This window comes from Harpia harpyja, chromosome 14 (assembly GCF_026419915.1).
Source record: "Harpia harpyja isolate bHarHar1 chromosome 14, bHarHar1 primary haplotype, whole genome shotgun sequence".
Lineage (NCBI taxonomy): Eukaryota > Metazoa > Chordata > Aves > Accipitriformes > Accipitridae > Harpia > Harpia harpyja.
In genome coordinates, this window is record NC_068953.1 from 102365 (window position 1) to 115179 (window position 12815).

General features: G+C 45.2%; 1 long non-coding RNA gene across 1 annotated transcript; it reads right to left on the minus strand.

The window, feature by feature from the left end:
• Nucleotides 1-985: 985 nt before the first annotated feature.
• On the minus strand, nt 986-11225 carry LOC128150929 (uncharacterized). Its single transcript, XR_008238237.1, has 3 exons — nt 10969-11225; nt 1489-1572; nt 986-1114 (listed from the first exon to the last, which is right to left on the minus strand). It is a non-coding gene; the product is annotated as an uncharacterized LOC128150929 (long non-coding RNA).
• Nucleotides 11226-12815: the final 1590 nt, after the last annotated feature.

Sequence of the window (12815 nt, forward strand, 5' to 3'; positions counted from 1 at the left end):
CTTTAAGCCCATCACGTGCAAGACTTAACACCTTAGAGATTCAAATCCGCTTCACTACCCCTCAACAACCCCTGCCACACGGCTCCAATCGTCTCCCTAAAACACTATCGGCACAGCTGTCCACACAGCCCGCTGACGCCTACTTGAGCTGAGATGACTGTACGACCCTCGCCTAAACAGTCTAGGCACATCGTTTCACCCAGACTCTTATCGCTGTTCCACCTACCCCTGACTCTACATCCCCGGGCAGAGCAGCTCCAAGCCAAACACACCCATGCGCAGAACCTCGCCACGTGGAACGCTACCAACGAGGCGATTCAAAGAGAGAGAAAACTCTCAGCAAAAAGAATGACCCCCGGACGGGAGGCGCCGTCGGGCAAGATGACCTACGGGGCCGCCACCGTGAGGCCAGGAGGCTCTACGGCAGACCCCGAGGAGAGGAGTCGAACGTAACACCCCATTACAAGACAGCACTGTCAAAACCCAGATGACGGATGTGCCAGAAGCCTGGCGTCAAGACCTAAGGACGTCAGGATGCGGGGAAGAAGTCCCAGTCCGAGAAAACGGATGGCTAGAGAGCGGGGCTGCCGACGCAGAAGAGGACCGACCGGAACCCGCCGAGACCGATCCACGCTTTAGAGCTCCGAACGCAAGAAAAGAAGCACCCGATTAGCACCGGGCCGATGAGTACGGGCATTCGAGACCCTAGGGACGGCGCCCAAAGCGCATGCCACGCTCCTCCGGCGCAAAGCGCGACGAGGACATCGAGACCCGAGGAAGGTCGAAGGCACAGAAGACAGACTACGCAAACTACACACCACTGCGGACACAGGTCGGAACTGCCCTGCCCGGCACACGCAGGTCTCGCGCTGAAAAGCAACCCGCTCCCTTTGCCTGCCCAAACGGCACTGCTTTGGGACAGCCCTCTCTCCTGCGCTAACTTTAAAACCCCTCCCTCCCTGCAATTCCCAGCTTCGTCCCTTCCTCCCAGCCTCTCCCCAGCCCTGGTCCCTCAACGTAGCTTTCAGAGGGCCGAGGGGCTGAGTCCATCCTCCACAAAAACCACACAGGCTAACTGGGATGTTCCTCAAGGTGACACATTGGTCTTCAACATCTGCAATAGAACAAGCACAGAAAAAAAATAAACCAGAAAAGGAGTAAGCATCCCGCCAGCCAACGCCAACTACTTCCCCAACTCCCCCCTCCTCACAAGCACCACCGTGTTCACTTCCCCGCTCATTCCAGAATCAGACCCTGCAGCCATCGTCACTCGTGGTACCTAAGGTACCAAGACACACCAAATTAGCATGGCGCTCATGAGAAGTCATCGGCCCCACGCTCCTCCTCGCTAATCCACAGCTCTCCTCAAACGCTCATCCAATTCAAAGATAGCCCACACAGCGCCTCCAAAACAGAAGGTAAATGCTTAACCGAGCAGCCGCATAATACTTTGCTGTTCAACACTGACCCGACCGACAACCGCCTCACCTTCTCGGACCGCTCACTGGCATGCAGCTTTGCAGGAGACCTTATAGCAGACTTCATGGTATGTAAAGGGTGCCTATAAGAAACCTGGAGAGGCTCTTTTTACAAGGGTGTACAGCAATAGGACAAGGTGGTAACAACTTTAGTCCTAAAGAGGGTACATTTAGTTTAGGTGTTAGGAAGAAGTTTCTCACTATGGGTGGCGAGGCACTGGAACGGGTTGCCCAGAGAACCTGCGGATGCACCCTCCCTGGAAGCATTCGAGACCAGGTCAGATGGGGCTTTGAGCAACCTGGTCTTGCAGAAGGTGTCACTACCCATTGCTGGGGGGTTGGAACCAGAGGATCTTTATGGTCCCTTCCAACCCAAACCATTCTATGACATCCAAATTCAACTGCAAAACTCATCTGAGAAAGGCTGGTGAACCCTCCTCCCTTTCCCCATCAGTCCCAAAACTTTAGAAACCCCTTTTCTTCTTCTCAACTGTCAGGAAAGCAACCCCACTGCTTCCTGACACCTCCTGCCCTCCATTTGCACCCCTGAACCCCCTTCAGTGGCTACTCCTCAGGAGCCGCTCTTCTGAGCCACATCCCAAATTCTGGGGGCACCTCCTAACCTACAACTTCCCAGAGACTCTGAGCTCTGCCACACGTCCACAAAATAAAGTTAAGTCCTAAGGCTTATAATCCACGAGGGGCTTGCCACAAGCTGCAAAGGTTCTAGGGACAACATGGCATTCTGTGGGCAATGAGGAAAGGTGACGAGGCATCCCAGGGCCTGAAAGGCACTGTGCCTCCTGGCCCTTCTGCTTTCTTCAGAAATACTAAAACTCCATATACAGATGCATATAAGATGTTCACTCTAACCCCTGCTAAACAACGTCATCATCGGTCCCGTTAAGAGAGATATCAGCAACTTACACAGCATACAGCAGAACTGGTGAAAAAAACAAGGTTCCGTTTTCAATAAAGTTGGGAATTCCAGGAAAACACAATGCATGAAGAATTAAAAAAAAAAAAAAAAGCATACTATTAAACCCTCTTTCTACCCCTGAACACTCAAAACAAAATTACTGACCTGAAAAAAAGAGAGGAAAAAAAAAAGCTGCATACAAGTGTTACTTTCTACTACACATGCTGCTGAACCTTGACTGGTCCTGAAGCTATTACCTCAGGCAGACACCTCTTCCCAAAGGGCTGAGCCAGCTCAAAAGCTGCAAAGGACTCAAGGAAGAGCTGAGCACCAACACCAGAGAAACCCAGGAGCACAATGAGCTCCCTCAGCAGAGGCTGTGGCTCAAATACCCTAACCCTCCGCCCACCACCCTTAGCACAATCCCCTGGGAAAGGGGAAGGGCAAACCACCAGAAGGTATGAAGTCAGCTGGAGGAGCAGCAGCACTGTTCTCACCTGCCTTAAATTTACAGCAAGCAAAGCCCTGAACAGAGAAAGTAACCCCTGCAGGAAATGACACTACTTGCTCCTGTACTACAGCTACACCTATTGCGTCAGCAATGTGACCGGGTAGAGAATTAAACTTAATTTTTCTGGGGTGTAGATAGAAAACAATAGATGTCCTTCTAAACTATGTAAGAAACTAGCTCATTAAATGCAATGACAATGTTGTTATCAAAATTGATGTGCTTTAGTTTCCTATAAAAAAGCCAAAACACTCTGGGGTTATGCTTCATTTCTAGCAAGACTGTGCATACCACCTAACTTCTACCAGAACTACCTTCTGGATAGGGATGAATCAAAAAGCAGAATTAGATCCCTTAAGAATTCCATCTCCAAAATATCTCTGGTTGCAAAATAAATTATTTACTGTGAATAGCCAATGATTCAGAGTCCCCCTGAGCGTGTCTCCAACTGACTCCCTTAACAGAGGTACAAGAGTCCCAAAGCGCAAAAGACACCAAAAAAACATGGAAATACACGGGGGGGACCAGGCAGCAGCCATGCCCCAAAGGGACAGGCTGGGGGGGTGGGGCAACAACGCCCCCTGCAGTCATGCAGCAAAGGGTCGGCAGCAGCCACGCCCCCCGCAGTTTACGTGAGGACAGCAGCCACAAATGACACCAAGAAAACATGGAACTTCGGGGATACACGGTGGGTGGGGGGAAGGGGGTGACGCCCCCACCAATCGGCATGGGAAAAAACTCGCATGGAAGGTGGGTTAGATGGATAGTTTGGGGTGGAAAGATATGTGCGCAAGAACATGCACAGGCTGGGGGGGGCATGCATGAGGTTTACCTTCACCAGGGGCTCCACCCACGTAATCCACAGTAGGTAAACTCGTCTGGGATAATCTGCAACAGCAATTCCACTCTGGGTTCTTGACCCAACGCCAGATAATCCACACTGCCTGCCCCATGGAGGGGGTGCTTCCCACAGGATGGGGCATCTGCTGAGCATCACCACACCCTTACGACAACACATCTGAAAAATTAAAATCACAAATTGTATTTCAGCATATTAAAAAAATAACACCAAATGAGTAGAAGAATTCCAGCAAAGGGAGAGGCTAGCAGGTGCCCTAATTAGGACTCGAGCTAAACAGGTCAGCTCACAATACAACACATCCTTTAGAAGGTAGACTGATGAAAACTGGTTTGCTGCTAGATAACTGTATAAGTGAGATTTGATAAATGATCATATATTAACATTATGGTTGAAACAGTAGACAACGGGTAGCTGGGGACATAATTACAAAAGTGTAGTCAAGTGATTAACTAGTAATTATTCATAAGTTTTGCAGTTCTTTGCTCTTATGACTAGATGGTCCTGTACACTAGATGAGAACAATGCTGAAACTGACCACATGTGATTGAAACTGCATTAAGCTTCAAGATCAAAGAACAAGGACAAGAATAAAGACTTCAAGGACAGCCAACAGGAACTTCAAATGGGTCGGTGGTCGTAAAAGCAGCCCTTTGCCTCAAATGGATCCTTCATTGCGTATGATAGGATGTAGGCAGCACTAAGATAATCAGTTGCAATCATTTTTATGTATATGTATACTAATCTGATTAATATGCAATTAGTTATTCTATATAACCTGTTTGTGCTAAAGCTGTGGTATGCACACTAGGTGGAAATATCCCCCGTGCATCCAGCGCTGCAATAAAGAATGCCTGCTTTCTAAAACTCCAAAACAAGTCTTAGAGAGTTTCTTTGACCGGCTTTTCAGTATCAGAGAGGTGCAATTGCAACAAAATGAGTCCAAAGGGGGCTTACAGAGCTAAAAGTGTGCTGCAGGGAAAATCTAAGACCTCGGGAGACATTGTGACAGTAGCAGAGGGCTTCTGAGAGGGACAGGCAAAAGAAGGCTCGAGGCCATGATGAAGAAGTCCAGAAGGGATTTGAATAGACTACAGGTGTCCTCAGGGGACTAGGGACTGAACAGAGGTATGCTAGCTAGCATAGAGGACAACGTGAGCATTCTGGAGATGAAAGATGGCATCAGGAAAGGTTCTCAGGGAGGGAGAAGGGTGCAAAGTGCACAACAGAGCCAAAAGAGGGCTGTGGGGCACAAGGATGGCCTCGGGAGGCATGATGATGGGAGAAGAAGGGTGCTGAGAGTGAAAGACAGAAGGCAGCTCTGGGACACAATGCAAAACTCAAGAAGGTGTCCCAGCAATGTACAGATGTCCTCAGGGGATGAGCGACAGAATGGAGACATCCAAGATGGCAGTGAATAAGGTAAGAGTGCTCTGGGGCACAATGAAAGCCTCAGGAAGAATTGTCTCTGAATACGAAAGAAACAAAGCCTGCTACAGAACTCAAGGATAGCGATGGAACAGAAGGATGCTCGCAGGAAGCATTGTGACAGAAATAGAGGGGTGCCGAGGTAGACAGAGACATAGAAGAAGGCTCGAGGGCACAAAGATACTCGGGAGGAGATCTGAACACGGTACAGGTATCATGAGGGAGACTGACCCACTGGAGGCAAGCGAGATGGAAGAGAGGACAAAAAGACTGCTCTGAGGAAGAGGCAACGTTCTGACAAACCAAGGGGGGTGCAAATTACACCCCAGAGATAAAAGCATGCCAAGGAGACCCTCTAAAGCCTGAGGATGAACCAAGAAAAGAGCCCCCCAAAAAATAAAAGTAGACATAGAAAGAAAATTTAAAAAAAATAAAAGGGTACAAGGCACAGGAGAAAAATTTAAAAATAGGGACAGAAAACTACATAAAAGTAGACATAGAAAAGAAATTCAAGAAGGAAGGCATTAAAGGAGGAAAAAAATTTAAAAATAGAGACAACAAACTAAGTAAATGGAGACATAAAGAAAATTCTAAAATTGACAACCTACCCAACTGTTGTGGTTTAACCCCAGCCAGCAACTAAGCAGCCGCTCGCTCACTCCCACCACCACCCAGTGGGTTAGGGGAGAGAATCGAGGGGAAAAAAAAAAAAGTAAAACTTGTGGGTTGATATAAAGACAGTTTAATAGGACAGAAATGAAGATAATAATAAAATAATTGGAGATAATAATATACAAAACATAATACTTGGAGATAATATACAAAACAAGCGATGTGCAATGCAATTGCTCACCGCTCACCTACGGATGCCCAGTTAGTTCCCAAGCAGCGATCTGGGGCCCCTGCTCCCCACCCCCAGCCAGCTCCCCCCAGTTTATATACTGTGCATGACATCATAAGGTACGGAATATCCCTTTGGCCAGTTTAGGTCAGCTGTCCTGGCTGTGTCCCCTCCCAACTTCTTGTGCCCCTCCAGCCTTCTTGCTGGCTGGGCATGAGAAGCTGAAAAATACTTGACTTGTTTTAAATACTACTTAGCAACAACTGAAAACACCAGTGTGTTATTGTCGTGGTTTCAGCCCAGCCGGTAACAAAGGACCATGCAGCCGCTCGCTCACTCCTCCCACCCCCTCCGGTGGGATAGGGAGGAGACGGAGGAGAGAAAAGAAAAAAAAACTGGAACCTCGAGGGTTGAGATAAGGGCAGTTTACTGGGACAAACAACAACGGTACTAATGAAAGAATATACAAAAAGTGTGATGCACAGTGCAACTGCTCACCACCCGGAACACGACGCTCCACCACTTCCCCCACAGAAAGTCCAGAGCGCTCCCCCCGGCCCGCTCCCCATTTATATACCAAGCATGATGTCACATGGTATGGAATAGCTCCTTGGCTAGTTCAGGTCAGCTGCCCCGGCTATGCCCCCCCACCTCCCAGGTTCCTGTAAAAATTAACTCTATCCCAGCTGAACCCAGGACAGTTATCAACATTCTTCTCAAAATAAATCCAAACCATAACACTATACCAGCTACTAGAAAGAAAATTAACTCTGTCCCAGCCAAAATCAGGACACCAAGAGACAAGAAAGAATTAAAAAGTAGGGACAGGAGGTAGATAAAAGCAGATGTAGAGAAAAAAAAAATTAAAGCGCAACAAGATTAAGAAAATGAAGGAAAAAAAAAATGGGAACATCAAACTAAAACAAAATTTTAAAAGTGACAGCATTTTTAAATTACACAGCACAGACTAGAATAAAATATAAAGACAGTGAACTGGATAAAAGTAGATAAAAAAATAAAAGCAACAGGACACAGGAAATAAAAAAATAGGGTTAGACATCTTGATAAAAGTAGACATAGAAAATTTTAAAAGTCATAACATAGAGAACAGATAGGAAAAAAGGAAGCAATAGAGACAGAAAAATACATAAAAGTGAACAAAGAAACAAAATTCAAAAGTGAAGGCATTAAGAGAGGAAAAAATTTTAAAATAGCAAAAACCCCTAAATAGACGGTGTGAGAGGCTGAAAGAGTTAATGTCTCAAACATCATGGTGGGGCAAGTTCTGCTTAACAACAAACTCTGCATAACAAGGAACCCTGCATAGCAAGGAACCACAGGTGAAAAGAAGCGGATCAGCACCCATCAGCAACAGGAGGGGAAGGGCATGCCAGAGGGTGCACAGCTCCCTGTTCTGATAATGCTGTTCTGATATGCTGAGCAGGACAGCTCACCATGCATGACAAAAGATCACATCTGCAGGGAAGGGGAAGTTACCCCCCAAACGACCCCCAAGTCCCAAAGGCTCACACACCACTCACTCATGACACCTAATTAACCTAACAAGTTTGAGTGCCTGCCCGAAGGAGGGGCAAGGACGATAAAAGGACACAAACTGAAGCCCCAGGTGTGCAAGTCCAGCAGGACTGGACCCCTCAGTTGACTGAACCAATGCTGCACCCAGGACTGGTGAAATCTTTCTCTTCTCTCTGTCTTGTTTCTCTCTTTCTTTTTCCTTTTCTATAATCCCTACATTTTATCCCTGTAAACATAAACCGTTGACCAAGTCTGGGACTAGGAGTGAATCCAGCTGCCCCCAGGCTCCTCTGTGAGAAGGAGTCTAGAAAGCAAAGGGGTCTGCTCTGAACCTCGTGACTCGACGGGAGGGCTCTCCTTCTTGTCTTCCCTGAACCGATCCCAAAATAAGCAAGGCCTGTAGTATATGTTTGGTGATGTAGGGTTAGCACAGGTTACACAGTTTACTGATGTAGTTTCATGCCAATTTTTGTGGTGAGCGAATAAAGTTGAGTTTTGTGAGTTAAAGGATCCCTAGTGTCGTTTCACTTTAATCCTGACCTGGGAACCAGCAAACCTGAGTTGTCATCCTGAGAAAGTGAGATGTGACAGACGAAGGCATAGAAAGAAAATTTTAAAAGCAACTGGGTATGGGACATACTAGAATGGATTAAAAAATAAAGACAGCAAACTGGCTAAAAATAGACGAGGAAAGAAAATTTAAAAGAGATGGGGTACAGGACAGACAGGAAAATTTAAAAAAAGGGAGTGACATCTTGATAAAAGTAGACATAGAACGGAAATTTTAAAAGTGGCAAGATACAGTAAACAGGAAAAAATTAAAAATAGGGACAGAAAACAAGATAAAAGTACACCTAGAAAAAAAGATTTGAAAAGTAAAAGAATTATGAGAGAAAAAATTGAAAAATAGGGACAGTGAACTACATAAAAGTAGACATAGAAAATTTTAAAAGCAATGCAGTTCATGACACAGGAAAGAATTAAAAAATAGAAACAGTTACTGGATAAAAGAAGACATAGAAAGACCATTTTAAAAGCACAGCATTAAGGAATTAAAGGGAAAAAAATAGGGACAGCAAACTAAAACAGACAGGAAATTTTAAAAGCAATGGAGTCTAAGACAAAGGAAAAAATTTAAAAATATTGATAGGCTGAAAAAGAGAAAGATACATAGAAAGTAAATTTTAAAAGTGATGCGGTATAGGACAGACAGGAAAGAATTAAAAACCAGTAATATGCAGCATCATAAAAGTAGACATAGAAGGAAAATTTAAAAAGTGATGGGGTACAGGACAGGAAAGAATTAAAAAATAGGGACAGAACTGGTTAACAGAGATAGAAAATTTTAAAAAGTGATGGGAATAAGGAAAAATGGAAAAGAATGAAAAATAGGGACAGCGAACTAAAGAAATAAAGATGTAGAACCAAAATCTAAAAAGCAACAGGCTACAGGACAGACAAGAAAGTATTAAACAATAGTGACAGCACACTAAATAGAGAAATAGAAAGGAAATGTAAAAGTGATGGAGTGCAAGACAGCGGAAAAATTAAAAAACAAAGTGAACTGGATAAAAGGTGACACAGAAAGAAAATTTTAACAGTGACAGCATTAAAGAAAGGCTAGGAAAAAAAATAAAAAATAAGGATAGGGTGAATAATAGAGAGACACAGAGAAAGAAAATGTAAGAAGTGACAGGGTACACGACAGCCAGGAAAGAATCAAAAAGCTGTGATACACTGCTTGATAAAAGTAGACATAGAAGGAAAATTTAAAAAATTATGGCATACAGGACAGGAAAGATATTTAAAAATAGGGAGAGAAAAATAGATAAATAGAGAGATGGAAAGAAAATTTTTAAAACAATGAGGTGCAAGACAGAGATGAAAAAACTAAAAATATATAGACAGTGAACTGTATAAAACTAGCCATAGAAAGAAAATTTAAAAAGCAACTGCTTACAGGACATACAGGAAAGAATTAAAAAATAGGGACAGCAAACAAACAGACACAGAAAGAAAATGTTAAAAGTGAGATGGTACAGGACAGAGGATAAAATTAAGAAACAAAGACAGTGAATAGGTTAAAGTAGGCATAGAAAGCAAATTGGAAAAAAGTGACAGGTGTCATGGTTTAACCCCAGCTGGCAACTAAGCACCACCCAGCCGCTTGCTCGCTGCCCCCCTGCAGTGGGATGGGGGAGAAAAACCAGAAAAAAAGTAAAACTCACAGGTTGAGATAAAGCCAGTTTAATAGGTAAAGCAGAAGCCACGCGCACAAGCAAAGCAAGACAAGGAATTCATTCCTTGAAGCGTCCCGTCCGCAGGCGGGTGTTCAGCCATCTCCAGGAAAGCAGGGCTCCATCACGCGTAACGGTTATGTGGGAAGACAAATGCCATCGCTCTGAATGTCCCCCCTTCCTTCTCCTTCCCCCAGCTTTATATGCTGAGCATGACATCGTATGGTCTGGAACAGCCCTCGGGTCAGTTGGGGTCAGCTGTCCCAGCTGTGTCCCCTCCCAGCTCCTTGTTCAGCCCCAGCCTGCTCACTGGTGGGGCAGGGTGGGAAGCAGAACAGCCCTTGACTCTGAGCAAGCACTGCTCAGCAATAACAAAAACATCCCTGTGTTATCAACACTGTTTTCAGCACAACTCCAAAACGTAGCCCCATACTAGCTACTGGAAGGAAAATCAACTCTATCCCAGCCCAAACCAGCACAACAGGGTACATGACAGAGACAAAAGAATTAAAAAACAGGGACAGCTAACTAAACAAACAGACATAGGAAGAAAATTTAAAAGGTGATGGGCTACATGACAGACAGGAATAACTTAAAGACAGTGAATAGGTTAAAGTAGACATAGCAAGAAAAAGTAAAAAGCAACGGGGTACACAATAGTGAGGAAAGAATTAAAAAACAGTGATACACAGCTCGATAGAAGTAGACATAGAAGGAAAATTTAAGAAGTGATTGGGTACAGGACAGAAAAAAATTTTAAAAATAGCCACAGTGAACTAAAACTGAGAAATATAAAGGAAATTTAAAAGTATCACAGGGGCACAGGACAGAGAGATAAAAAATAAAGACAGTAAACTGGATAAAAGTAGACATAGAAAGCAAATTTTCAAAGCAACAGGGTACACAACAGACAGGAAATAATTAAAAAATAGCAATAGGCAGCTTCATAAATGTAGATGTAGCATCGTGGTTTAACCCTGGCTGGCAACTAAGTACCATACAGCTGCTCACTTACTCCCTCCTACAGTGGGATAGGGGGAGAATCAGGAGGGTAAATGTGAGAAACTCATGGGTTGATATAAAAAGTTTAATAATTAAAAAGACTTTTTTTTAAAAGTTGTAACAGAAAAAAAAAAAACAGCAAATGAAAACATTTGCTTACCACCAACTGACCGATGCCCAGCCAGTCTCAAGCAACTGGGTACAGGACAAAGAGGGAAGAATTAAAATATAGGGTCAGGGAGACAGAGAGGGGAAAACATAGAAATTAAATTTTAAAAGTAATGGGGTACAAGGCGGTGCAGAAAAAATAAAAAACAGGGAGAAGCAGCTGGTTAGAGAGAGGCATATTAAACATTTAAAAGGCAACAGGGTACTGGGCAGAGTTGACAGAAGAATAACAAGTTTTGAGGAGCCATACACATAGGCGGGCAGGCAGAGAGGGAGACGGAGGAAGGGAGGCGGAGGTGGGCCAGGATGTAGAGGAGAGGATGTGCGACTCACCACAGCTCCTGGTGCCGGCAGGAGACCTTCACCGCCCCGACGTTTCTCTCTCTGCCTCTGCCCCTTCCTCCTCCCCAGTGCCGGCTGCCTGACCCTCACCCACTCGGCAGCACGCAGCGGACGCCTCAATGCTCCTCATCCACAAGGCTTCCTTGATACACGGCAGCTCACGCATGTAGCCGACAGAGGCCAGGAACAGCTCAGAGGGATCCTTCCTTGCCACGGGGACTGGCCATTCCTTGCTGCAGGCACCTACCAGCCAGACCCCCTTGGACTCCCTCCTCAGCCAGTTCCCCTGCCCAGGCAGCCCCTTCACACAGCAGGGCCAGCCCCATCCTCAACCTCACTGGCCACACCTGGGGCCATCCCAGCCCCAGCTGGAGCCCATCAGGAACAGGGGCCATTGCCAAAGCCCCACAGCATATTATCCCTGCCCCTACACCTACCCACATCCAGGGACACGGAGGAGGCAGGAAAAATTTATTCATTAATGCATATAAGAAATCCTGGCAATGAGTTGGCTACAAGGCTCAGTGCCCAAAGGCAGCAGGATGGGGTGATAAAAGGGAAGAGTAAAGCAGGAGGAAGGACAGAGGGACACAGAGGTGCAAGACAGGGAGCCAGAAAATGGGATGCTGGGAACAAGAGAGGGACAAGAAGCAGGAAAACAGTGTAGAGAGAGAAGCGCAGAGAGACTGAGCAAAACAACAGGGATGGAGATGGAGGAATAAATAATAGGAAGTGGGGGAGAGAAGGTGAAGGGACTGGCAGGACAACAAGATAAAGACAGGACAAGGCACAGGGAAACATTCTCAAGTGATACGGGAGAAGAAACAGCAAGAACTAGAAAACAGAAACAGGGAGCCAGGTAGAGAGAAAATTTTCAAAAAGCAACAGCATACGAGAAACATAGGCAAGAACTAACAAATAGGCACAGGGAGATAGAGGGAGATGTAGAAAGAAAATCTAAGAAGTGACAGGGTACAGGACAGAGAGGGAAGAGTTAGGAACTAGAGACAGGGAGATGGATAGAAGGAAACAGAAAATTTTGAAAGCAACAGGGTAAAAGAATCAAAAAGTAGGTACATGGAGCTGCATAGAGGGAGACATAAGAACCAAATTTGAAAAGCAACAGGGTACAAGAAACACAGGTGAGAAATTAAAATAAGGTCAGGGAGACAAAGAGAAGGAAAAGTAGCAAGAAAATTTAAAAAGCAACTGGGTTTAAGAAACATGCAAGAATTTAAATAAGGATGGAGAGGTAGAAAGTTTCAAAAGTGACGACATACAAGAAACATAGGCCAGATTTTAAAAATAGGGACAGGGAGCCTGAGAGAAGGAAACTGTGGTGGGTTGACCTTGGCTGGCTGACGAGCGTCCACCAAGACACTCTACCATTCCCCCTCCTCAACAAGACCGGAGGGTAGAAAATACAACAAAAAAGCTTGTGGGTCAAGATAAGGACAGAGCAATCGCTCACCAATTACTGTCACAGGCAAAACAGAC